Raw genomic sequence first — 25,903 nt, 5'->3', positions numbered from 1 at the left:
CCAGAATTCAAGAATCAGACATCACATACAAATGAGCCCAAATGTGACATCCTGGCGTCCTGTTTCCCATCTTTAAACACAGGCGGGGTTGACTAGGAAACCCCAGCAATTCAGATGGACAGAGACGTCTCAAAGGGACGCAGAGCACAGCACTGTGCTGCTTCCTGGTCCCCACACTGGACCTCGGGGCTGTGCTTCGTGAAGACCAGGCAGGGAAATCTCCTCTTCCATTGTGCCAGGCTGGCGCCCTCCCATCTTTGTGGCTTCCTCTGATTATGGAATAGTCAACAGTTCTGCAGACCAAGGCAGGCATGGGAAAGGGATGCTGTTCACTGATTCAGGGCTGGAGAGATGGCCCAGTGGTTAAGAACACTTGCTGATCCTGAAGAGGACCCGAGTTTGGTTCCTTAGCACACACATGGCACCTCACAACTTCCTTCTGGAAGTCCAGTTCCAAGGACTGGACACCCTCTTCTGGCCCCCACGGGGTACTTAGATACATGCAGGCAAAAACCCTCATAAACACAAATCTAAAGAATGAAGTGGAGAGTTAAAACGACAAACCGAAAGCAAGCATCGCTAGAGCCTCAGAGGACAGGCAGAGTGCTTTGTCCCAGGCTTCGCATTCATAGGAAATGAGCGTAGATTGCACCGGGGACTAATCTCGCTGAGCCGCGCCGCGCAGGAATTCCAGGCCCCTCCACACCTGCGCTGTGTGCGTGAGACTGTGGGTAATTCTTCCTCCCCCTGTATGGAAGCCAGGTCCGTGTATCAGCAACGGGCAGCACAGGAAGCCACCTGCAGCGGATATTCGCTGGCAGCTCACAGCGGCCTGATTTCACAGGGATGGCTGGCAGCCGAGTGTCTCCCTTGGTGAGCCAATCCTGCTGCCCACAAGAATCTAGGGTGCTGCTGAGACTCCTAGGGAGAATGTCTTGTCCCACCCGACCATGTGAGCATTTATGCTGCTCCCACTACGTGGAGGGAGCAAGGAAGGTGAGGAACACCTGTTTCCCTCAGATTCCAGGGCAGGAAGGCGGAAGGCATCGCAAGTTATGCATGCTGGGTAAATCTTACCAACACAGCCTAGGCTCTGAGCCAGGGAAACCTTTGTGAACCTTTTGTGTCCCTCCTAGTGTGGCAGTTTAGTGCCCTTGCGTGGAACTCCTTAGATACTGGCCAACAAGCATGCAGGTGTGGCCAACAGGAAAATGAAGAACAGAAATTAAGCAGGAGGTGAAACTCAGGAGAGACACACACACGGGAGGGTGGGGGGGTGGAGGAAGTGAAAAGCGGAAGGGGAGGAGTTATCAGAAGGGGAGGAGTTTTGGAAAGGGGAGGGGTTACACGAAGGGGAGGGGTTATAGGAAGGTAACCTGTGTGGGTTCGGTTCCTACAGGAAACTGCTTCACAGGAAGTTGGCAGGGCCCATGCCTGTCAGGCAGCAGAATCAGGAAGAAAGGAAGGGTTATGCTTTAATGTCACAACACCTGATACCTCAAATGGCCTGTGGGGAACTCTGGAGGCAGAAGGCTATAGCCTACATACCCTCTCACTCCCCTGTCATGGGAAGTGGCTACCCTAAAGTTTGTAGGCAAATGGTTTTTGCAAGCAAATGCCCAAGGAAGGGCTTAGCTGGAAATGCCAACCAGGTTCAGTCCCAGTTCCCATGACCAAGTGGAGTGTCCTCCACGAGGAATCTGGGTGGGTAGTCATGTTGTCCACTAAAGCAAGGCTGTCCCTGGGGTGGTGACCCAGGCCAGCTCCTCTGTCATGCTGGATCCCTGCATCCGTCCTTCTTTCCTTGAGCAGATGCCAGGCGGTGGTGCAGCAGGCGAGTTTCGACTGCTTGCAAGGGAGACATCAATAAAGCTTTGTAATGTTAGGACCACGCTCTGCCCCCTGCAGACAGCTGGGGCTGCAGAATGGTACTCTATTCATGATGCTTTGATTTCTCGGGCTCTGGGGGCCCTGGCTTTGAAAGATTGGGGTGTGTGACGTTGGCACTATATACTACACAAGCATGGCTCCCTTTCAGGGCAGGTGCTAGCCGCCGGAGCCCACCCAGTCCTTTAAAATCCAATAACTACTCTAAAGGGTGGGAGAGGGGGATCTTAGGAGAAGAAGAGCCAAGATCTCCCCCTGTTGACAGGGAGGCACTGGCTGGGCAGTACTTCACAAAGTAGAAGGTCCCGCTCTCACCTGGGCTGGATGACACCTCTGCTGGAGTGATGGACAGGTGCTGTACCTGGTCCCAGCTTGGACAGCAGACTCCTTACAAGGCTTCCTGTCCATCAGCTTTCTAGCTAGTGTGGTTGGTGCTTGGGCTGTTAGACTTTCAAGCTGTCCCTCAGTGCTTTTCACAATGCCGGTTTGGCACAGGGGCAAAGTTCAGTCTGGCTCCTCTTCAAACCAAGCAGGACAGCCTGCAGCTCAACCAAGCCTCTCTGGGTTGTTACTGAGAGACGGGGGTGCCTCGCCTGATGCCGTCCTCGAGTTGGTCCTGGTCAGAGTTGTGCTGTGCAGAACTGTGGCATTCTGTGATGCTGAGGATCTCTGGTGCAAGAGGGTGGTACCCAGAAGGCTCCCCGTCTCCATGGTGACAGGGCTCCTGGAGGTGAGGCTACGGCCCTCTTTCTAGCTCCTAGTGTTTACCTTGGCAGGCACTGCAGCCCAGCGCTTCTGCTCCCTTTACAGAGACTCCAAGATGTTCTGTAACTCAGCTCCAAGCCGTAAGCAGGGTGCAGGGTAAAACCGTTTAATCCACACTGTCAGGGGTGGGGAAGATATCTGTTCCTCTAGCCTTATTTCTGCAGAGGGTGTTGTCAAATGTGCCGCTGGTTCATACATGGGAAATATATTCCGTTAAGACGTTTTTCACCTGCTGCCAAGCTGGCTTCAGCGGGTACTCATTGTCTGCTCGCTTGCTATAATCCATTTATCTGGCGTGCGTGTGGGAGCACCGGGGCAGAGCTAGAGCACCGCTGGAATTAAGTATGAATTAAATGTACCATTAAAATAAAGTGTTATCACAAGCATTTAATGAGTTTTATTCTTTAACGGTTTCGTTTTGCGATTCTTGATGCCCAGGAAGCTCTCTGCTTCATTTTCTCCTGGTAGATCTCCAAGCAGGGCTTGTCCTCTTACTTACCTGCAAAGCGGATGTCGTTCTCCCTGCTGCCCAGGAGCAGCAGTGGCCTTGAACCTCTGCTGAAGCTATCAGTTTGTTCGTATCAGAAGGAGAGTTGTGGGGGCCTGGTGCTATTGCTTTGAAAGGGGTTAAAAGGACCCAGGGGCTAAAAATTCCTTCAGAGATAATATGCATGCACGTGCGCACATGTCCAAAGAAGGGATAAGTGCGCTCAGGGAAGAGGGGGCGTGGTCAGGGCCCTCCACAGAAAATACAAGACAATCCTCCCCAGGTTCCCGAACTTCAGTGAACAAATCCTGTTGGTTTTACTTGACGTTTTATTCTCCTGTTTCCTACTGTCTGTTCTGCTCTGGTTTCTGTCTCAGAGGTGCCGGGGTGCTGTGGAGACCCCGTGGCCCTGCTGGTGTTTGAATTGCTGGTAACCAGGGGAACAGATTGGTGACTTCCAGATCTTTAGCTGAGTGACTAGGAGAAAGGATGCTGTTTGCAGAGACGCCCTAGGGAGGTGAGAGCAGGGACAGGAAGGGGTGGCTGAGTCTTGCTTGGGCATGCTGTACACATGGGCTTTTAGGAAACGCCCAGGAGAGCCTAGAGAAGAGGTAGCCTGAAACAACTTTTTATTTCATTGGCGTCTGGAGAGGTGTTAAGCTGTGCCCAGGTGAGGTGAGGTAGTGACCGTGCCTCCATTCCTATGTATAGACTTAGTTACCTTCTGGAAAAGTCTGGCAAACTCTGGCTTGCCCCTGGATACTGCAGTTGCTACTATCCTGGGCTTCTCTGGTCACAACACGTCTGCCCTTGTGGGCGTTTCCTGGATCTTCTGCATTTGCACCTAAAACGCCAGCCAAGGGTTGGCTCCTTCTGCCTATGCCAACCTCAGAAGGGCTGTTCATCCCTCTAGAGCCTCCTGGTAGGAGACTGGGTGGGGTTTCTTGTATTACCTACCATCAAGTGGACACTCCTTTTCCCACAGTCTCCCCGGCTCCCTAGTCCTGGAGACATCGTCTGCTGCATGTGACTCTGCCTGGCTCAGGTACTCTTGCTTCAGAGGCAACTCTGACGATCACCCCAAGGGGATCCTAGCAGGGGGCAAGGCGCGTCCATCTTTGGTGGGCTCGTCAGGCATCTAATAGTCTGGGAGTGACTTCCTGGGTCACAGCTGTGCTGGAGATTCCGTTTTCCATTCAGGGCGTGAGCGACGCCCCATCACCCGTTACTTCTTGGGAGCCGCAGAGCTGTGCTGCTTGGAACCTGGAAGGTGGCCTTCTGGGAAGGTTTCAGTCATAGGACGTGGTGGCCAGTGGGCCCACTCTCACGTGCCAAGTATTTCAAGCCATTCCGAGAGGCCTCTGGACATCGTAAAGGGCTCCTCAGCCTGCTGTGCACAGCAGTGAGACAGCAGGCAGCATCTCCAAGCCCAGCCTCAGGGCCAGCACAGGTGGCTGCCCACACCCAGCCTCCCTATACCTGGCCTCCCGGCTGCCATCTCTCCCCAGGCCTGGGAGTCCAGGGCCTTGGCTGGGTCCTGGGGCCAGTGCTCTAGGCCTTGCATGGAGCTAGTCAGACCATGGGCAGGGATCCCAGCAAAGCCCTCCCTGGCCTCTCTTCAACTGGTGCTGAGCAGTCAGCTCTGACTTCAGAGAGCAGGGGATTCATTTTCCAGGCTGTAGGAAAATAATCGAGAACCAGAGAAAGCTCTCTGAGCGCCCAGCATGGGCAGAGGACCTCAGTCCTGAGGAAGACGGAGCCTGTCCTCTGGCAGGGGCCCTTGTTTCGTGCTGTTCTCTTCTTGGATGGCTGAGGACACACAGAGGAGGCGGGGACATCCATCCAAAGCTGCTGGATTATTTACAGGGAGCTTCAGAGCAGCCCAGGGAGGGCCAACACCACTTGCATATTAAAACGGGGATGGCAATTAACTAACAAAATAAGACATTTTTATAACGCTTTTATTGAAGTTTTAATGAACAAATAAAGAAACAGGGAAATCTGCATACGCCTTGCGAGCCATATAAAGATGACTAAATCAAGATGAAATGCAGGAACCAGCAACACCTCAACTTCCATGTTCTCCCAAATTACTAAGCGCTGGCTGTCGGGCCCACAGACACACGTGCTCTTAACTCAGAGGGAGAGAGGTGGAGGAAGACGTGAAAAGCCTTTCTAGAATACAGTGAGACCGAGGGGAGACAGAGCCACCACGGACCACTGACAAAGTCCCCAGAGCAGCCACGGACAGTGCCAGCTATGGCCGGCAAGCTGCCAGGCATCTATAGAGAGGCTCCAGGAGCTCCCTGTACTTGGGGACAGGGGAGCTGCTAAGAATACTCAGGCCTCCACTCAGAGACACAAAGAGACATCCGGGACACAGGGAGGATGGCAGGGACATGAGTCCACGTCAGGGGCAGAGAGCTCAGTGTGTGTGGATAAGCACAAGGTTTAACTGAGCCAAGCCCACTTGACGGGAGGGTTTGTATAGCGCAACAGGAAGCATCCACAAGGGCACAGCAGACAGGCGAGGCTGTCATTAACTGAGGTCCAGTGCACAGTGAGGGGGGTCAGGGGATGGGGCATGCAGACAGCTGTCAGTCATCTTCGGGTTCTGATGGGATTCTGGTTGTCTTTGTGTCGTCTGTTTGTTTGTGTTTGAGACAGGGTCTCATGTAGCCCAGGCTGGCCCCATATTTTCTGTGAACGCATGGATGACTGAATGTCTGATCCTCCTTCAAGGGCTGGGATAATGGGGGTGCAGCACACCACCGGTATTATATCCTGTTGGGCACTGAACTTAGGGCTTCATGAACTCTACCAACTGAGCCACAGAGGTACACACTGCTGACTTGTGGAGTTCCTTTCCATTTTGGGGAAAGCGAGCTGACATTCTTCCACAACAGCGCCGTGTTCAGCAGGACCCATCGGACACACCACGCCGCACGTTCCCAACAACGTCTCCCCGTACGCAATGCCCAAATCGGTTTATAATCATACCTCCACTTTATTACAACTAATTTAAAACTCGTATCACCACTCCCCTCCCCCCACATGATTTAATCTTCTTCTTTGGGAAAAAAAAAATCAAGGAATCTGATCCAGGGCCATTTTTCTCAATTAAAATTTGTGATTACATTTCTGTGCTTCCGAGTCCGAGCTCTGAGCGGGGCCTGGCATATAATTGAACTCTTCCTAAATGGCTGACACCAGTCGCCCCATAAATTAACAGATGGTGCAAGGGGATCTCCTGGCTTCCTCTTTGCTATGTTTTAAGGGTTTGATTTTATAATAGGAGTTTTGAGTCCAAGCCAGGAGCCCCTCCCACCAACAGCATCAGAGCTCGTCCCATTTTACTGTTCCTGAAAATGGATTTCCACCCAGTGAGGCCAGAGACTCAAGAACAATGTCCCAGTCCCTACCCAGTGTAAGCACTCACCTTTGCAGATTCTGACCATAGGCTGGTGTGTGTGTGTGTGTGTGTGTGTGTCTGTGTATGTGCCTCTTGGTGTGTGTGTCTCTGTGTTTGTATGTATCTCTCTGTGTGTGTGTGTGTGTCCGTGTGTCTGATTCGTGTCTGTGTATATCTCTGTGTGTCTCTGTATGTGTCGTTTGTATGTGTTTGTATGTGTGTATGTGTGTGTCTGTATGTCTATGTGTGTGTCTACATGTGTGTGTGTATCTGTGTCTCTGTGTCTGTGTGTTTGTTTCGTGTGTGTGTGTGTGTGTGTGTGTGGAGACAGACAGACAGACAGACATCAGAGTTGGTTCTCAGGATCCATCCACCACCATACCAAGTCTCTTACTTGAGATAAGAAGCTTGACCTTCAGGCCAGTGAGCCAGGGTCCATCTGTCTCTGCTTCTTTTAGTATTTGGATTACGAGTGCCAACTGAAGTCTGGGATACTTTTTTAACGTTTATACTGATCAAAATCAGATCCTCACAATTGCATGGTAAGCACTAGCTGAGCCATGTCCCTGGCCTAGATCCCAACCTTAAGATCAATGGGAAGCAGTGCTGGGCTAGGCTGAAAGCGAGCTTGTGGTCAGTGCACACCCAGAACCTGGGGATACAAATGACAGGTGGGGACCAGTGTACCAGCAGGCACTGGGCTCCATTCTGGCCAAGACTGGTGGGAACCCTCCGTCTCCCGGCTCCTGTCAGGAGCTCATTCTGCCTCTGCTGGGCACAAGAAGTTGACATGGTCTCAGCGCTAGAAAATGAAACTGTGTATCCAGCCACAACCTGTTACTCCCCAGCTGTTACTCTCCACACAGTGTCGCATTGATTTAAAGCTCACCAGAGGGATGCTTAGTTAATTATAAACACAGTATCCAAAAGGATGAAGGAAGCATCCTCAGAGCCTGACACCTGCCAGGTCTTCGCACCTGTCTCTTGATCCCCCAGTGAAACTGTCACCCATCCGACTCCTTTGTCTTTGAAGTGACTTCTTAGCTGAGGTGCATCGAGGCCAGGCAGGCAGTGGAGGGCACAGTCCAGTGATCCAGGTTGGGGATTATGGTGCTGCCTTCTCCATCAGGTGTTGTTGAGGCTCTGCAGATGTAACTCGCCTGCAGTGCGCATAACTGAAGCGGGCAAGTGGGAGGTGCCCATACGCTGCTGTAAAATAGCCACCGAGCTCTTCAGATCTGTTCTGCCTACTTGGAAGAGTCACTTACTTTGGGGCTTCTGGATTGTTGTTATCTTAGTCCCTGATTATTGCTGTGAAGACATGCGACGGCCAAGGAGATGCTTACAAAAGAAAACATTTGACTGGGAGCCAGCCTATGTATTCAGAAGGTTAGCCCTTGATTGTCATGGCAGGGGTCATGGCAGCATGCAGGGAGGCTTGACGCTGGAGCAGTAGCTGAGAGCTTTACATCCTAATCATCCCTGGGGAAGGGGAGACAGAGACAAGAGGGTGAGGAGACTGGGCCTGACATGGTCTTTCAAAGTCTGCTCCCACTGACCTCTCCCAATTAGGTCCAAACCTACTAATCTTCCCACACAGTTCTGACTATACATGCAACTGTAAAAGTCTGTGAGGGTCGTTCTCATGCACATCACCACATTGCTAACAGTTTCTCACAGAAGAAAGGGGTGGAGAGGGTCATTGTACCCTCACCTGAGTTTCCAGCTGCCCTCCCCCAGTCATGTGTACACACTTCTGCCCTAATAGCATACGGCCTCTGTGTCTCAAGAAGGCTGGAACATATAGGCTGGGAAAAGGAGAATGCCAGGGACACCTATGTTCTTGGCATTAACCACCAAACCACGCTCAGTTAAGAAGCCAAATACCTCAGCAGTTCCCTAGAGTGAACTCTGGTTTGGGACCTTATGAGGTAGACATTGTGTGTATATACCTACCCATTTCCTTCTTCTATGAGAAAATGTCAACAGTGTGGCAGTTCCAGCAGGAATGAGCCTCATAGGCTCCCATAGTTACAGCTCAGTAGTTACCAGGGAGTGGAACTGTTTGGGAAGGATTAGTATGTTTGACCTTATTGGAAGAGGTGTGTCATTGGGGGAGTGAGCTTTGATTTCAAAAGTCCATGTCAGGGCTATTTCTATCTACATACAGTATACGTGTGTGTGTGTGTGTGTGTGTGTGTGTGTGTGTGTGTGTGTGTGTGTCTGTCTGTCTGTATGTGTGTGTGTCTATGTATCCCAGGACACACACCATCCCTATCCTCAGGGTTGGCTCCTGGCCTGCAGCCAAGTATGTCCTTTGGGATTTGAAGGCTCCCAGAAGACTGGATTGCTACATAAATATACATACCCTAATAACCATGAAATTCAGAAGAACCATCAGTAGTTTTTAGCATAAGTATGCCGCCTACAGGATGCACTTGAATTGTTTGTTTGAATTTTAAATTAAAATTTAATCCAGCCTCTTGTGTTTTTATTTGCTAACGCATGTAGCCTCAGGTGGGCAGTGTGACCTTGGGCTTCCTTTAGCCAAGTCACTTCTTCCTGCCCAGCCTCTGTGGATGTTTGTAGAGTGAATGGGAACGGGTTCCCTAAGCTGCTTTGATCAGTTACTTTGTTGCAATAAGATAAGCAACTGGGAAAGTAAGTAGCAAGCCCACCCATAGAAACTGCCAAGTTCCATCCCTCTAGGGCTGAGCTGTAGAGTTTGAGCAGGAGGGGAGATGCCGGCGCCCAACAGGCTTTGGGCTACCTTCTGGCCACCTGCTGTAACAACCTTGGGATACCTAGGGACAAGAGCCAAGGACAATCTTTTCCCCTGGTCCCAAGCTTGTCCTTGCTGATGGTGGATAGTACAGTAGTGTCACATGAGACTCTGGGGAGCCTGAAGTGTAACTGAATGGCCAAAGGGGTAGTGGGAACATTGTTGTTTTAGTATTTAGTCATTACTGTGAAGAGACACTCGGGCCAAGGCTACTCTTATAAGGGACAACATTTAATTGGGACTGGTTTACAGTTTCAGAAGTTCAGTCCAGTATCATTATAGCAGGAAGCATGGCAGCACCTAGGCAGACATGGTGCTGGAGAAGGAGCTGAGAGTTCTACATTTGATGCAAAGGCAGGCAGGAGACTGTCTGCTGCAGGCAGCTAGGAGGCGGCTCTAATCCCACACTGGGTGGAGCCTAACTTAGAGACCTCAAAGCCTCCTACACAGTGAAGCACATCCTTCAACAAGGTCACACCCCCTCCAATAATGCTACATCCATTAGTGCAACTTCCCATGGGCCAGGCATTCAAATGCATGAATCTATGGGGACTAAACCTATTCAAACCACCACAATTGTGTAGCTAGAGCTGGAGCAATGAGGGAGCTGGATGTGGGGAGGGAAAGTATGTGTGTTGTGGAAGTAAGATCTCCCTGACTGTGGGAGTGGGGGAGAGGTAAAGGTAAAAGAGGGATGTGCAGGCTGCTGAGGGAGGCACTAGGAAGAGTGAGTGTGTCTAGCTCAGACACACACACACACACACACACACACACACACACACACACACACCCTGACCGTCCATCCTCATGAAATTCTATCTTGCTTAAGATATAGCCTATAGACATTACAAAGAAAAATAAATTAAATAAAATACAGGGGTGAAATGGTGGAACCCAACAGTATAAAAATAAAAGTCCTTGATCACACTTTTATTGATTTGAAAAGCTGAGAGTTAAAAAACAAACAATTGAGAAAGCCAAAGAACCTGCTGCATTCACTGTTCCCCTCCATGTGTTTTCAAATTCACGACAAAGGTTTGGTACTTGTTGTTTTCTTTCTCTTTCTCTCTTTTAAGACAGGGTCTACCTCTGTAGCCCTGGCTGGCCTGGAACTCCCTACAGAGACCAGGGTCTCGAACTCACAGATTCCTCTGCCCCTTCTGCCTCTGCCTCCCCTCCTGAGTGCTGAAATTAAAGGTATGAGTCACGGAGGATGGCGAGCTATTGCATTTTTTGCTGTTGTGACAAAATGCCTGACAAATGCAACCTAAGAAAGAAAGGGTTTTCTTGGCTCACAGTTCGGGGATGCAGTCCATCATGGCGGGGAAATCCCAGCAGCAGAAACCTGAAGCAGTTGCTCACACTGCATCTGTAGTCAGGAATCAGAGACACTAACGCTGGCTGGCGCTCAGCTCCCTTCTTACTCAGTTAAAGACTCCTGTCGCTGGGACAGTGCTGCCCACATTCAGGATGGGTCTTCCCTGAAATCAAAAATCTCTCACAGACACACGTCCCAGTGTCTCCAGGATTTGGGACTTCATCGAGTTAGCAATGGAGATCAACCACATGCCTCTTCCAGCTTTCATCCTTTTGCTCCAGTGGAATTTGTGTGTGTGTGTGTGTGTGTGTGTGTGTGTGTGTGTGTGTGTGTTATTTAAACACTAGGATCAAATTTTTCTTTCCTACCTAGTATTTACACTTTGTCTCATTTGGAGCAATTTCACATGATTCTCTTTCCACGACAGTGAGTATGGGTTGCCTGCAAATTTTTATACACACACACACACACACACACACACACACACACACACTAACATACACATCTTTACCCAGACACACCTTCACACACGTACACTCATATATACACTCCTGTAAACACACACACAAACACACATACACATGCTGTTACACGAACACATCACCTTCACACACATACACACACCTACATATACACCCACACACATAAACACAAACACACACCCTCACATACACTCACACACACACCTACACCTATAAACACACAAACACACATACACACACTGTTACATGAACACATCACCTTCACACACCTACATACACACCCACACACATAAACACAAACACACACCCTCCCTCACATACACTCACACACACACCTACACCTATAAACACACAAACACACATACACACATACACACACTGTTACACGAACACATCACCTTCACACACATACACACACCTACATACACACCCACACACATAAACACAAACACACACCTTCACACACACTCACACACATACATTTACATGCATACACCACACACACACACACACACACACACACACACACACACACACACACTGGGTGTGCAGGAGAGAGCTGGCTTGCCTTTGAGTTTTAGGAATGTTAGTGGACATTTATAGGTCAGCGTCCATGCCACCTGTGCAGGACACTTGTGACCAGCAGCCATAGAGGATCTGGGGCCAACATGGTGCTGGGTCAGAGTGCAAATGCCACGGGAGTGGTGGGCATGCCCTTCCCATGTCATTACCATGTCTCCATTGTCAATGCTAGGTGGGCACTTTAGACCCATGCTTCTCAGGCAACGAGCCAGTTGCCAAGGTCCTTTTGATATGCCTGGGCATCACTCAGACAGGAGTGGCCGGGTGGGGTGGGGACCTCAGTGAGGACCCTTGAAAGCCTTTTCCTGGGCTGTGAAAACTATTCTTTTGCTATTCCTCCTAACACAGCCTCTCACCTTGTGTTTGTTTATTATCTTATCTCCTGTAAGCCTTCAGGAAGAAACCCGAGTTTCCCAAGCACTTATTCAATCCTACCGCTGAATTCAGTGTGATTTGGGTTCATTTTGCTGTTGGCCTGGAGATTGCTTGCACGTGTGCATACAGGCAGCCCTTCTGCTGACCGAGCCGTGCCCCAGCCCCCTCTTTGCTTTCTATTTGAAATGGCTCTCAGTGCATCTTGTTTTATTCCATTGGTGACCCTGGCCAGTGGGAAGCCAGTGTTCACATTTGGGGTGGGCCTTCCCTCCTCAGCCAAGCTCTCTGGAAACACCCTCATAGACACACAGGCTGGTATTTCCTTGGTGATTCCAAATCCCATTAAGTTGACCGAGAAGGTTGAGCATCACTGCTCCCTTCCCCATAGTACCTTGTGACCATCCTTGGAATATTTCCTCCTAAAAAAAAAAAATAAAGTGAAGGATCATGGGTAATGTTCCAGATGACAGAGACATGGAATCCCTGAGTCAGAATGATCCCATTTGGAGACACAAGGGGTGACGTGGGAAGGGAAGAGCCCTCATTAAAGGGGTGGTCTATTAGCATGAGCACCCATTAATAATCCTGCTGTAGGGGAGGGAGAGGACCATTAGGTGATGATGAGCCAAGCCCAGTTCTCTCTGAAATGAGATAATTACATCCTTTAATTTTACTTTCAGAGGATCAAGGATACCTTGCAGAAACACGGGGCATGTCTGCAGAACTAAAAATAATTATACTAATGATTAGTAATGACACATAGACATTAACCCCACCATGGGAAGGAGGGGGTACTGCACATCTGGGAATAGTGGGAATAGCAGGTGTCTTGGGGCTACCCATGTGACTGAGCAGACTTCAGAATGTGCCAGGCACTGCCCAGGTACGGTCCTTGCTGCCTTCACTTCTGATCCCTTCCTAAGCCCCTCTACCGTCATCTCGTAGCATAGAGGAGCCCACGCCAAGGACTCAGGGGGATCTGCCAAGCAGCTTTCAAAGCATTGAGCACACCAAGCATGGACGACTGAAATACAGAACCGGCAGAGGGATCTGTGGTGACCAGGTTGGGGGGTGGTGGCTGGGGAGCATGTGTGATAGGAAGCACACAGATATACAGGAAGACATAACTGCCCTCTGTGACAGTGTGATAGTGTTTACATGTCCCCGGACACCCACCCAAACCCAGCCTGTATGAAGTCCTTTGCTCTACCAGCTAGATTCCTCCTCTCTTCTGTAACAAAACTCCTCTCAGAACCTCTGAAGGGAGGGATGATTTCTTTTTTTTTTTTTTTTTGGCTGATGTTTTCAGAGATTGCAGTCCATGGTCACTTGCCTCCATGGGTTTGTACAGAACATCATGGTAGTGGGATCTATGGTGGGCATGGCCCCCCCCAGGAATGGGGGAGATGGGGTGCCAGTAGGCACTGCTTTGTTTCCTCCATTTATTTTATTAGCCCACTGTGCCAAAGAGGAGAGCACGCAGGCACCACGTGGGAGTTCGCTGCTGGTCAGAGCATGTGTTAGAGGTGGGGACAGACTGGAAACCTGTCGTCACCAGAGCAGGGGATGCCAGCTGTAGATGCTGGGACCACAGGAAGCCAGGGTGTACCTGCTGGCTTTGCTTGTGAACCGAACCCAGGAGAAACAAAGCAAGGGAGACCTTCATACCAGAAGTTGTCAGCCAGGAACCTGGAAGATCCCATGTCCTGGATGAAGGGCCCAGAAGGAGCAGTTGGGACTAGAAGGAGAAGTGGGAGAAAGGTGCAGGCTCTGGACAAATTCTGTTTGAAGAACTGTGACTGTTCTAATGCTTAACCTGGGCTTCTAAAGCCATCCAGAGGAGTGAGCTGTCAGATCAAGTGACAGGTCAGAGTTTGAGTTGCGCCAAGGGTGGCCAAGCACAGCAGTCAAGAACAATTATGGGGGGATGTCAGGTTGCTGTGGCTTTTCTCAGCTGCTGCCACCTCTGACTTTGGGACAAGCAGTGCCTGTAGTCACATGCCACACCTCTGGCCATGTGACACACCCACGGCTGCTTTTCACACCTGAAACCACACTCACTTCTCACTTTTTACTCCCAACACAGTGCCACCACCACACTATACCTTGTAGTCTCCATACACAACTAATTGGCGTCCATGTCTCCTACCATGGCCATGGGGAGGTCATGAGCATGCATTCTGTATACCACTAGGGCAGCACCAAGCTTCTTACTCATGGGAGCCATGTAAGGTAGGCACGGAGACCCTGGTATTAGCAGACTTTTTGAACGTTTCCCTGAAGATGACTGGGCAGCACCCTGCATGCTGGGGATCCCAGCACAGCTTCTCTCAGAGAGGAAAGTGACCTCTAACATAAGGAGGTATTCCAAGGAGCCAGGGTTTCTGCAGAGTTTACACCAGAGTATAGTTGGCACCCCAGCTCATAAGGGCAACTAAACTGGGGACTCCAGCCTTTAGGGTCAGGCAGGCAGAGAGGAGTTGGCCCCAAGACAAAAGGCAGTCATTAGAGCTGCCCCAGAGGATAAGAAATTCCTTCCAGCAGAAGGTGAAGTGCTCAGTGAAGTGCAGGGACCGGGTCAGCCGTTCTGTGATCTCAGCAGTCCAGTCAGGTCAAAGGTTACCTCTGGAAGAGTTTTGGTGGAATGGTGTGGAGGATGGAATTGGGCTCAAGGACCAATGACAGATGACAATGTGGGCCATCTTCTGTGGGAAAATGACTATGGGGCTAGACAAAGAAGAGGGTGCAAAAAGAGAGTAAACTCCCCGCCAGGTGGGGGTGTCCAGAGAGACACTCAGTTGTTCTGGGTTCTGCTGCAGTTCATGTGCCTGGAGGATGTGCAAAAGCGGTTGGGATAAAGGACCCTCTGATGGCCTTCCTGACACTCTAGATTCAAGTTAAGTAGCTAAAGAAAACTAAAATCAAGGAAATGTTTTTAAAATTAGCAGTGTATTTGCATCCCTACATTAGATCCTGGTCCCAGAAGTGTGCAGGCAAAGTTGTCAGAGCCAGGTTCCTGGGTGCGTTCACCTGACCATGTGAACATCCTGGTATTCAAGCCTTTGCCCGCCTCCGACTAGGCTCACAACAGTCTCTAGACTAACGTCCCAACTGTCTTGGAGAAGAAACTTGATGCTTGCACAAGTGTTTTTGCTGTAGATGGTGATGAACTGGAGCACCTTTCCTTGCACTCCTTGCACTCCTCCAAAGAGCCATGGAGGGACAGTGCTTAGATGCATGGCCCCACCCAAGCAGATCTTGAGTGGGAACCTTGCAGAGTGGCTCAGAAAGCCACAGTGTCCAGGTTCCCAGGGTCGGCTTCTCTCAGAGTTGGATATGAGATGGACAGGTAGCACTTGCCTGGTGGGGTTTGGGGACTGGCTTAGTTAGGGTCTCCATTGCTGTGAAGACAGACTGTGACCAAGGCAACCCTTATAAAGGACGGCATTTAACTGGAGTTGGCTTACAGAGCATGGTGGGAATCATGGCAGCTTACAATACAGGCAGGCAAAGCCTGCAGTTCTCCATCTTAATCAGAAGGAAGCCAGGAGAACCCTTTCAAAGCCCTCCCCTACAGCAACACACTTCCTCCAACAAGGCCACACCTATTCCAACAAGGCCACACCTCCTAATAGTATCACTCCCTGTGGGCCAAGCATTCGGACAGTGAGTGTATGGGGGCCAAACCTATTCAAACCACTACAGGGAGCACTGAGGTCATTATCTTGTTGATGTATGGAAAACCCAAGGGGCACTGAGTCTCCTGGAGAATCCGAGGAGAGACGCAGGTGCCCTTGAACTTGTAGTGATTGTGCCTAGAAAACTAACCAGCAGGCTCTCCTCCCTCTGGAGGGAGCACCAGGTCCTGCTGTTGGTAGGGACACACATCAGGGGCTCCCACAAGAAAGGGATGGCTTTGTACTCAGCCCTCTTACCAAAGGACAGGCCACAGTGAGTGGCCACTGTAGTGACTGGGATCACCACTTAGCTCACAATGCTGGAGCCTGGGTGTCTCGACTGCACATGTCTGCACCGTGTGTCTGTCTGGTGTTCTCAGAGCTCAGGAGAAGGCTTTAGACTGGACTGACAGCTGGACTGAAGGTTCTAGGACTGGACTGACGGCTGATCGGGAGCCTCCATGTCAGTTCTGGGAAGTGAACTGGGGTTCTCTCAGGAACAGCTCTTAACTGCTGAGCCGTCTCTCTGGAGTCTTGCTGAAAAGTGGTTCTTGAAGTTTATCCCTTGGTTTCTAGAAAAGATAAAGAAACAGAAATTGAGAATGTATGCGTCTGTGTGTGTGTACATGTGTACATGCAAGCATGCATGTGTATGTTGCACACATATGTGCACACATGTGATGCAGATGCACACACCTTTGAGCTTAAGTATGGAGATCAGGAGACCAGAGGAGGACCCTGAATTTTTGCCTCTCCTGTCTCTTCCTCATTCCCTTGGGACAGGTCTCGTGATGAAATTGGAGCTGGTTCTCAGCTATCCAGGCAAACTGCCACCCCCAGCAATCCCGTCTCTGCTTCCTTCAGCCAGAAGCTGGAGTTTCAGGTCTATGTTGCCATGACTAATTCTTGTTTTAAATACGGGCACTGAGGATCCAAATTCAGGTCCTCTTGCTTGCACAGTCAGCTCTTTCACCCACGGAGCCACCTTTCCAGCCCCAAGGTTTGAGTAGCTGTCAGTGTAAACACCATTGCCTTCTCCCTCCCCTTCCTGTCTCCCTCCCTCCCCCCATTTGTTTATTTATTTATTTTTACTTTTAATTGACAAACTTATGCATTTAGGGGACAGCGTGGCATTTCAACACATACACAGCGCAGCAGTAGTCATCTGAGAAGCCAGCACATCCATCACCCCAGACGTGAGCGGCTCTTTGTGTTGGAAAAGTTCAAGATTCTTCCACCGGCCATTTTGAAATGTCCAACTGATGGTGTGACACCCCCTTATGCCATTGTATGGGAGCCACTCAATATTCCTCCTCTCCAAGGCTCCATCAGCCACCCTCCCTCCATCTTTCCCTCTTCCCTATGCCCTTCCTGAGCTGTGCTCACCTCTATTCTGGAACCTGCTTCTTCGTGGTAAAGACTTTAGTACACGAGAACACTCAGCTTTATCTTTCTGAAACCATCTCAGTCATGATAGGATCCCGTCCTTCCCCATGGCTGACTAGCCCTCTACTGTATAAGTTGGTTTTTATCCACTTCTTAGCTGATGTCCATGTCTTAGCTGCAACAGGCATGGGCTGCAGCTGCCTCAGCACACTCATTCTGTGACTACTGGATGTGTACCTTGTGGTAGGACTAACATCCCTCCCTCCTCCCTCCTTCCTTCCCCCTTCCTCTTTCCCTCCCCCTTCCTCCTTCCTTCCCCTCTCTCTTTCCCTTGTCCCCTCTCTCCTTCTCTCTCTCCTTCCTCCTTCTCTCTCTTCTCTTCTCTTCTCTTCTCTCTCTCTCTCTCTCTCTCTCTCTCTCCTTTCTTTTATTCAATAAAAGTCTTAAGATCACGTATAGGATTCCACATTCAGATTTACCCCAGGATGATGGAGACACAGCGGCCTGTGTAAACTCAGGCATTTTGCGCTCCTTTTCTGGACTGTAAAGAGGGATTCTCTGATCGTCTGGAGTTCGCTTGAGGCTGACACCTGTGTTTTGTTTTGTTGAGACACTCCTATTTATCCCCTGAGCCATCTCGCTGGAGCTGCAAACCTGTCCCCATATTTACCCACAAGCACCAGCATCCGGGTCTCTCTGCTACTCACAGGATGGAGTGCCCCCTTCTCTGGCACCTACGTGCCCACATGTCAGACCCCAGACCTGAGAGAAGACCCTGTGCTGTTCATCCCGGAGCTCTCCTCTCCTGGGTCGCAGGACTCCCGTTCTCTGTCTCCTGATTAGCAGGCAACACTTTTCAGCAAGTGGAGGCTCCTCATTCAATCAGAAAGAAACAATTCTGCCACCGACCAACACCCAACAGCCAGAGGAGAGAGGGGGGAGGGGGGGGAAGCCAACAATAAAAGCCCTACAAAAGACAAATAAATTTCTCTAAAAATGCAGTCGTTGGGAAAAAGAAAAAGGGTGGTTCGCCAGGCTGACATTAGAGACTCCACCACTCACCCCGTCAAGACGCAAAGTCTAATGTTTTATTCACCAGGCCTGAAAAATAACTTCCCAACGAGGGCCCCATAAATAAACCGGTGTGATGAATATTACACACGACGAAAACGATAAAGAGAAGGTCCTGACACGAGCTGCACAATGAGGTTAGGGAAGCACATGTTCCTGGCAGTCTGTGATGGTGGCTGACAGCTTCGATGGGCACCTCAGAGGAATGGGGTGCTGCCCGCCGAGGGGGGAAGCGATCTGGGGGGATAGTCTTCCTCTGTCCGGAGGTCTCCCGAGGTCTCCCGAGGTCTTCCGAGGTCTCCCGAGTCTCTCGAGCTCTCCCGAGATCTCTCGAGGTCTCTCGAGATCTCCCGAGGTCTCCCGAGGTCTCTCGAGATCTCCCGAGGTCTCTCGAGGTCTCCCGAGGTCTCACCACGAGGTCTCACATCTCTTCCACTTTCCTTCTGTGGAGTCCAGACTCTTCACAGCCCTGCTTCCTGGGGGACAGCCTGGGAGAGGCAGCGAGGCAGAAGACTGAGGCAGCCCACTGACCTCAAGACTTCAGCGTCTTCATCTGTAAATTTGCTATTCATCCCCCAGGCCTGTCCAGCCCAGAAGCACGATCTATCTGCCACAGGCTAGCAAGAATTACTCAGTGTGAGGGTGCACTGACTCTCCTTCCCGTGGGGAGCAGGGCCCCCCGAAGTCCCAACTAAACAGCGCAGTCGATGGCCTGTGGCTAAGAGTGCATCTGGTAAATTCTTTTCCCTGTACATTTTATTTTTAACTTACCTGCCAGAGAGAGGAGTGAGAGGGGAAAGTGCTGTGAACACGTACAAAATAAAAAAATGAAGTGGTTGGAAAGATCTCACCCGGGTCACATTGGGACAGCTGGGGGCAGCCAGCAGCAGAGAAGTTTTCCTGTGTCCTGGGGGTACAGTCTGGGGTCATGCCCTGGGGTCGAGTCTGAGGGGGGAGGGGTATTATTTGTGAGTGCAGACAGGCCTTCCTTCCTAAAGCCTACCAAGAACCCAGAACTCAGAGGAGATGGAGAAAGAGGCACCCTGGGCCCTGCACCATGTATGGTGTGTAAATGACAGTCGTGCTTGTGGGCATCCCTGAGCTTAAAGATGGATCCTCAACCCCATCTAATGGAGGACACAGTAAATATGGGACATAAGATAGCCATCTGGACCCCAGCAGTGTTCCAGCCCCCAAATTCAGCTCCCAACAGTACAGTCTTCCACCTTGCCCTGATAATTTGATCCCTGGCGCACAGAAGTGTGCACGCACGCATGCACGCACGCACACAGACACACACAATCACAAAGTTTACACGGAACAAGCAGAGGTGGGGTAGATCTGTTAACAGGAAAGTGTGGAGCAGTCGGTGATGCTCAGGCTGAAAAAGGAAAAGGAAAGCAGGCTGCAAACTCTGGGAGTTCTACAGTGTTCCTGTGAATGCACACACTCATGAGTCCATGGTTCTGTGTGTGTGCATGTGTGAATGTTCACACATGTGAGCCCATGGCTGTGTGTGTGTGCATGCGTGAATGTCCACACACATGAGCCCATGCTTGTCTGTGTGTATGTGCATGCATGAATGTTTGCATATATGTAAGTTCATGCCTGTGTGCCAGTGCATGTATGACTGTTCACACATGTGTCTGTGTACTATGCCTTCCAACAGTCATGGCTGATTATGAATATACATCCACACCCCTGTGTAAAGGACCAGGTTGCACACATAGAATGGCTGTATACATGTTATATTCCTGTGCTGTCTGTGCAGCCATAGCAGTGTTTCTGTGGGTATACTAAACACACAGACCCCACACTTGACCACTTTGCCCAAATAACTTTTTTGCAAACCACTAGACAAAGCCCAGAGGCTATAATTACTCTAGTGGCAGGAGGGATCGTCCCCTGCTGCTCAGCCACCCAGATGAAGCCAGGGGTGCACTGTTCTGAGTGACTCTGTTGCAGGAAGCAGAGATACCAGGGGCATCCTCCCACTTGAATTCTGCAATCGTTTCTGAACACCCCTTCCCCAGCCCTCCCCAGCATGCTGACTCTGAGGAATTGGCTGTTGTGATTCACGGCAGAATCCAGATGTTCCTTACAGATGTTTTCATCTTTTTCTCTTTTGGGGGATTCCATTCATCAAATCAAGTCAGGCTGTCACAGAAAACTGCAAGAGCTGGTGTCTCAGGGATGCTGAGTGCCAGGTCTGCATCAGACACTGGGCTTGTCTTGAGTCACTCAGCCCCTGTCAGTTTTCCCACACACGAGGATGCACTGAGGTCATGTTTTCCAATAGAGGGAGTGGCACTGAGGCCTTACACAGATGCTGAGGGGCCTGGGGAAGCTCAGGATGCCCCTCAGTGAGACCCTACCCAGGAAGGAGCATGTATCCGATTGGTTTTCAAGAAAACAGGGCTTATGGTAGGCACTGGCTGCCCGGCTCTAGAACATTCCAGAGTGCTGAGAAGTTTAGTAGCAGCAGGAGCCGGGAGCCGGGAGACCGGGCTGCAAATAGGGCTCTGCTTCCTGCTGGCTGCCTACACCTGGTGTTGGCTCCTCCCTCTCTTCAGCCCTCTGGGACCCAGAGGAAGCAGCACCTTGGAAAGACTCACCTGCTTGTTCAGACCAACCTCATAGACACACAGACATGAGCTAAAAAAGAAGGGAAGAGACTTGGGTGGTTTGTTTAAGCTCACACAAGAGTTAGGGAGAGCTGAGGCCATAGGCCTGAGACAGAGTGCTTGCCAGAAGTGGTGGTTCCACTGGAAAGCCCAGGGAAGGGGTGTGCTGGAGTAGGGTGGAGCCTCCACCTGAGCCTTCCTTCCCAAACCCTGGCTTCCACAGTGGCAGCGTCAGGGTCATCTGGAAGATTGTTCAAAAAACAAATCCCCAGGCCCAACCTCAGACCTAGAAGTCAGCAGCTCCCCGCGCAACCCAGAGGCTGTGATTACTGGGGTCTCCCAGAACTCCCGCAGGGGCCCGAGGTCAAGCACGAGCCCTTCTTCCCTGCAGAGGCCTGTGTGCTCCAGCTGCAGGCAATGCTCACTTAGAACCGCAAGCCCAGCCCAGCAACTTTGAAAGCTTTCATGCAAACAGATTCTCTAGCCTCAGTAGGAAAAAGAGTGTGCGTTCCCAGAAGCTCCGGGGTTCATGGGACCGGATCCCTATTTCCTCTTAACCAGCAGTTCTGCTGCCAACTCTAACCGTACCACCACAAGCTAGACTATCCCAAGAGCTACAGTAGGACGCATGGATGGAAGCCAGCTCGTGCTGGCTCCTTATTCATCTTCAGGGCAGAGAGGGAGAGTGGCAGCCATTGGAACTCTTCTTCCCAGTGCGGAGATAAGAGCTTCTCATTCTTCTTCCTCTTTTCCCTCCATAGCTCATCCAGTAGGGACTTAGCAATCTTAGGTTCAGAGGCAGTGGTAGATAAAGTGCTCATCGATTCTGCTCTGGGTGATACATTTCATCCCCCCAGGTGAGGGTGGTCGTGGGAAACTAGGGCAGATGGAGCGAGAGTCTCCCATAGAGTAAATTCTGAGGCAACCACATGGAAGCCAGGGACTCCAGCGAGCCTAGTAGCGCAGGACCAGAGGAGGGCTCACCACAACCTCTCAGAACCTCCACAGAATGTAGGAGCCTCACAAACTCTGGAAATAGAGAGGCTGTCTCCCTCCATAACAGAGCCTCTGTAGGCTGCAGAGCCACAGACAACAGCCACATGCAAGGCCGGGTCAGTGCGTCCCTTGGTCAACCGCTGTAGGCTGTAGCTAGGGTATCGGAGAGAAGGCCCATTTCTTTGGGGCGCTGGAAGATGTCTGTGGTAAAAGATGTGAGGGACACATACAGGGTAGTTTTATTTTCTCTGAATGAGGCGTGGGGGGTGGGGGTAGCATTCTGTCTAAGCTCCGCCCCACAGTTACCTGGCAACAGCCGCCTGACTCTATAAAAGGGGCTGCTTGCCCCCTCCTCGCTCTTGCTCTCTTGCACTCATGTCCTCTCTTGCTCTCACCCTCTTCACCCTTTGTCCCTTCTCTCCCTATTCCCCTCCCCCTTCTCCACGTGCTCATGGCGGGCCTCTACTCCTGTCCTTCTCTAGGGGGTGTGAATCATCTTGGCTATCTGCCCTGCGCATGCACTCCACTGTGAACTCCTGAGAGTGCAGAAACACGTTGGCTCTGCTGCCAGGGTTCTGAGGGTGAGCATTGGCTCTGCTGCCAGGGTTCTGAGGGTGAGCACGGAGCCAGGGATGTGAGGGAGGCTCTTAGGGATTTGTCACTGTCCCAGCAGTTACTCCCCTTCTTTGTCAAGTAAGCATAGTCTTTCCTTGGAGAAGTCCTAGCCCCGAGCAGGTCTGGGGAGAAGCAGGAGGGTGCAGCTCTCAGGCCTGAGGTGCGAGAGTCTTGAAATATGAGCACTTCACTTTTTTATTGCGCCTTTTAATTGCCTCCTGAAGGCTGTCAGCCACCAATAAAAGCCCCCACGCTCTGGAGGGTCTCCATTGTTATTCACTGTGTGTGTCTCCTCCTTCAAAGGCACCCCTTGTCCTGGCTTTGGTGGGGGAGCCACTTCCTCTGGGAGCCTGCTGCAAGGGACAGTCCTAATGCAAGGGGGAGCCCATGGTGGCACTGGGTGTTGCAGGCCCTAGGCTCACATGGAAATTCTACTTCAAGAACATGTCGCCCTGCTTGGTCTCCCACACTAGACCCGAACTTCCGCCACAGTCCATTTCTGGAGTTTAAGAAATGGAGTTATTACAGAGCGAGATTGTGGGTGGGGCATATGGACTCTGGGAGAGACTGGTAGAGGGGATGTCATCAGAACGCCAGGCAGGGAGCGCCATGGTCATGGGAAGCTGTGAGCTGCTGTGTTTATAAGATCAGGGTAAGGATGGGAAGCCGAAAGGGGGGGAATTCTGGGAACCCAACACTGGATGGAGGCATCTAAGGTGCAGAAACAGCCACAGGCTGTGTGACGCTCAGGGCTGGCTCTAGCAAGGGGCCTCAGGCTGAGAGCTGCAGGACCACAGGGAAGGTGGGCGCAGGAGACAAGTTGAGGGAGCAGCATAGAGGCTCCCTGCAGGGGCTGGAAGCTTATTGGAGGGCCTGGAGCACAGGATGGAGAACTGGAGGGGGTCCTGACTGTGTGAAACCGCACACTTGGCTCTGTGCACTGGGAGCCCTGCCCTCCCATTGCCATGTGGGTTTGGTGACACAGAAACAGGGCTCGGGTCAGGGCCACACGAGATGCTAATAACAGCAGCAGGCCACAGACCTGAAAACATGCAGACATACCTGAAAACATACATGGATGCAGGCATGCTCACAAACATGTGAAAACACATGGACACAGGAATACACATGAGCATAGATACACCTGAAAACACACAGACGCAGGCATGCTCACAAACACGTGAAAACACATGGCCATGGGAATACACATGAGCATAGATACACCTGAAAACACACATAGACGCAGGCATGCTCACAAACACGTGAAAACACATGGCCATGGGCACTCACATGATAACAAGGACTAAAACACACATGGAAACACATGGATACACACACATGCACAAAGACACACAGACACAGCTGAAAACATGTGGATACATGCACACACACATCTACACATGTACACACATATATGCACCCCCCCAAAGCATGTGGACATGTGCACAAATGCTCTGAAACATGTGAGCATACGCACACGCTTGGAAAACGTAGACACTTGCATTCATATTCCAAAATGCATGGTTACACATATATACACGAAAAATATGTGGGCATGCATATGCATATCTAAAACATACCCCCCAAAGTATGCAGGTGCATGCCCATGGTCCTGAAATACAGACACTTGTGCACATGGCTGAAGACACATGCTTTTACCAGCATACAGGATGGCCTTTGTCCAATCCCCTGCCTCACCATGAAATAATTCACATGCAGTGTCCCTGGCTCCATCCGTCAGTCATCCACAGAGAACACCCACTATGTGCAATCTCTGAGTTCAAAGCTTTGGGGCTGGGGCCATCTTCCCTGTCCTCTAGGAGCTACCCACTCAGGGAGAGGCCCCATAGTAGGGCAGATATGTCAATAATCCCAGAAGCCTACAGAGGGATGGGACAAGAACCTTGAAGTCCAGCGAGGTGTGGGTGAGAAGGTAACATTGTAAAGAAAAGTGAGAGTCACCACACAGAACATTCTATGTTGACAGGATGGACTGCTCAAGTCCTGGCATTGAGCTAAAGAGCCTAATGTGTGTGTCTATGTGGAGTGGACTTGTAGGGAAGGAGACACATTTGCCATGTGCCAGGCCAAAGGATGCTCCCTGTGGTTTTACATCCACTTATATCCATCACCACAGATGCTGTGAGAGAGCCTGTTACTGCTCCCACTTTGGACAATGTGGAAGCCGAGGTTCAGAGGAGATGCGGATCTCAGAGCAGCCCAGGCACTCATCTGGTGAGCAGAACATCCTGCAGACCTGGGCTCCACAGATAGCATCTGATCTGCCCGAGAGCCTCCAGAAATATACAAAATATACTATCCATGTACAGCCGTGCCTTCGAGGGGAGCTTAGGGTCTCCCAAAGTTAAGAGTTTATATGTAAGACCTGAGAAGGTGGAAGATTCTTACAAAAGGAGCCACGGAGTTGAGCGTTGAGGATACCATTCCAAGACTCCAGGCACAACAGATACAGCACAGGTGCTTTGAAGAGGCAGAGAGGGCCACGAGGGCCTCAAAACCCCACTAAAGTGACCGGCAGTGCCATGATGGATGGATACGGTAAAGCAGGAGCAGCATCCGGCAGGCGTGATCCGGCCGCCCAGCCACTCTCCATGTGCACCTGCTGGGCAGCCAAGCATGGAAACCCCAGCTGGGCAGAGCAGACTGAGCTAGACTGTGATTTAGGAAGTGGTTAGTGTGTGTGTGAAAGGATCCCAGAAGAGGAGCCCTGCAGGAAACAGGAAGAAACAATGGGAAAGACAGAGAACAACGGGAAAGGGCAGCAGGATAGATGGTCCGTCGGGAGCCACTGGCCATCAGGAGGGGAGCCTTCAGGGAGAGATGGAGTCCGGTTCACAGGACAGGATGTTTTGACATCTGGAGAAGAGAGGGGACATGGAGTCAGGAGAGTGGGACAGAGAATGAGGGCAGATGGGCATGAAGCAGGGGTAGAGAGGAAAGTACCGGGGGAGGGGGGCTAGAGAGGCTGTGTGCGCGCATGCGTGCGTGCATGCCTACGTGCGTGCGTGCGTGCGTGCGTGCGTGCGTGCGTGCGTGCGTGCGTAGATTGGAGTCTTTGCAGCTGCTCATCCATGAGCTGGGCTGTCTACTTTGGAGGGATGCTTACTGTCAAACCAACTTTCTGGAGTCTTGGCATATCGTTTCCTGGGGACTTTCCCCCTCTTTGTGTAGTTCACCTCATAGTCCTTCTGTAGACGCAGGGACCTGCTGAGCCAACAGCACAATGCCAGGTCAAACGACTCTGAACAGGGCAAGGGTTTTGCTTGCAGTCTCCTAAGTGAGGATTTCTGCTGTGCCATCTCTCTGATTCAGACTGCCCTCAGTCTCTCCCCTCCCCCTCTTCCTCCCCTCCCCCCTCCCTCTCCTCCCTCTCTCTCTCTCTCTCTCTCTCTCTCTCTTCCTCCTCCTCTTCTGTCCCCCCTC

General features: G+C 51.0%; 1 protein-coding gene and 2 long non-coding RNA genes across 9 annotated transcripts in view; 2 read left to right on the top strand and 1 right to left on the bottom strand.

The window, feature by feature from the left end:
- Rbfox3 (RNA binding fox-1 homolog 3) overlaps positions 1–25,903 on the top strand; it is a 436,924-nt gene that overhangs the window by 196,972 nt on the left and 214,049 nt on the right.
- LOC134480909 (uncharacterized) overlaps positions 1–25,903 on the top strand; it is a 289,699-nt gene that overhangs the window by 175,105 nt on the left and 88,691 nt on the right. The window lies entirely within an intron of this gene.
- Positions 15,021–18,546, bottom strand: LOC134480912 (uncharacterized). The gene is made up of 2 exons (XR_010055900.1): positions 18,216–18,546; positions 15,021–16,339 (listed from the first exon to the last, which is right to left on the bottom strand). It is a non-coding gene; the product is annotated as an uncharacterized LOC134480912 (long non-coding RNA).

This window comes from Rattus norvegicus, chromosome 10, assembly GCF_036323735.1.
Source record: "Rattus norvegicus strain BN/NHsdMcwi chromosome 10, GRCr8, whole genome shotgun sequence".
Taxonomy (NCBI): domain Eukaryota; kingdom Metazoa; phylum Chordata; class Mammalia; order Rodentia; family Muridae; genus Rattus; species Rattus norvegicus.
The sequence above is the reverse complement of the archived record's forward strand: the minus strand, read 5'-3'. Positions and strand labels throughout refer to the sequence as shown.